This window comes from Triticum aestivum, chromosome 1A (assembly GCF_018294505.1).
Source record: "Triticum aestivum cultivar Chinese Spring chromosome 1A, IWGSC CS RefSeq v2.1, whole genome shotgun sequence".
Taxonomy (NCBI): Eukaryota; Viridiplantae; Streptophyta; class Magnoliopsida; order Poales; family Poaceae; genus Triticum; species Triticum aestivum.
In genome coordinates this window covers 544136014-544138105 of record NC_057794.1, presented here as the reverse complement: position 1 = coordinate 544138105, position 2092 = coordinate 544136014, and positions in this window count along the sequence as shown.

Below are 2092 nucleotides of genomic sequence, written 5' to 3'. Positions count from 1 at the left end.
GGTGGATTGGTATACCTAGATACGTAAAAGGTAAAAAAAACCAATTCGCACCCAAAAAATTGCCTATAAGCCTCTTGTTCCTCATTGGCTCTTCCAAAGTAGAACAATTCGCTTTTATGAAAGTTAATATTTAACCCGGTCAATTGTTCGAATAAGCATAACACCAGCTTCATATTTCTCGCTTTTGCCAAGTCATGCTCCATAAAGATGATTGTATCATCAGCGTACTATAGGATGGACACACCTCCATCTACTAGATGAGGCACCAAGCCACCCAGCTGACCAGCGTCCTTAGCCCTTCCTATTAGAATTGCCAACATGTCAACTACAATGTTGAACAAAATAGGAGACATCGGATCCCCTTGTCTCAGGCCCTTATGTGTCTGGAAATAATGATCTATGTCGTCATTCACTTTAATTCCAACACCCCCCTTTTGCGTGAAGGATTCTACATGTCGTCGCCAGGCTTCATCGAAACCTTTCATACGCAAGGCCTATTAAAGGAAAGGCCATTTGACTTTATCGTATGCTTTCTCGAAATCCACCTTAAAAACAACTCCATCTAATTTTTCGTATGAATTTCGTGGAGCATTTCATGAAGGACCACAACCCCTTCAAGGATGTTTCTATCTGGCATGAAAGCAGTTTGGGAGTGCTGCACCACACAATGTGCAATCTGTGTGAGCCTATTAGTCCCAACCTTGGTGAAAATTTTGAAACTAACGTTAAGAAGACAGATCGGCCTAAACTGCTCTATTCTCATAGCCTTTGTTTTCTTGGGAAGCAGAGTTATCGTTTCAAAATTCAGGTGAAATAACTGAAGTTGTCCAGAGAATAAATCGGAGCATCGGTAACAAATCCCCCTAAATAATATGCCATCACTTTTTATAGAACTCCGCCGGAAATCCATACGGCCCTGGAGCCTTATTATTTTTCATCTGTGAAATGGCTTCAAACACCTCTTTCTCCGAAAAAGGAGCAGTCAAAATCTCATTCAAATCTGCAGCTAGTTGAGGAACATCCTCAATCCTAGACTCATCCAGGGATACACAATTATCCTCCGGAGGCCCAAACAGTTGTTTGTAGTATTCGGTTATGTATAAATTTAGGTTTTCCTGTCCTAAAATCGTTCCTTCATCTTGTTCAAGCTGAAAGATCCTTTTTTCTATGCTTGCCGTTAGTGATCATGTGAAAGAATTGAGTGTTCGCGTCCCCCTGGACAACTTTGTGAACCTTAGCTCGCAGCGCCCACTTCAATTCCTCTTCGCGGAGAAGCTCGTTCAATCGCATCTCCGCCTCAAGTTTAGCATTAAGCTCCATGGTTGAAAGGATTGTGGACTCGGCTTTTAAATCTAGGGACTGAATAAGTGTAAGGAGCCTTTCCTTTTCAATCTTATAGATCCCACTAAGATGCTTAGCCCGCCCACACAAAAAACTCCTCAAGTGCCTTATTGTCACACCCTAGTTAGCTATGCATTAGAGTGTTGCATCATGTTCACTCCTTCATCAGAAACCTGAAATGGGGATGACAGAACCCCCAGTCCCCTCTGAAACCAATTAGGGTTTACTAAAAACTTTTTCAATGAACCTGAAATGCCCTTCTAAAATGCCCATCATTTTTGTCTTGGTTCAGAACCTCTGCCAAAAGTGATGCACATTTTCCTAGGCCATCTTAGGGTTTTTGAATTAAATCATAAATAATTGAATTTGGGCATTTAAAATTATATAAAATATTTAAATGCTCAAATATCTCCAAACTAAAATGTTTCATGTTGGAAATAATCCAACTATGGACCAGGAGTAGTTTGGTGATTTTAGGAGTTGCCTAAGTATTTTATTTAATTCAACAAAGTTGCAGAAGTATTAAAAAAACAGAAAACAGAAAGAAATGGAAAAACTTACCTGAAGCCTGCTCCCGGCCCACCTGCCGGCCCAGCCCAGCGCCGCTCCAGCGAGCTACTTGCCGGCCAGGCAGGCAGGCAGGTGCCCGACGGCGACCGCAGCGCGCGCCACGCACCTGCTCGCCGCCTCGCCGCTCCCCGCGCCCGGTGACGTCGTGGATCAGCCTCCCTCACTCCCCCGAACCCCCCAG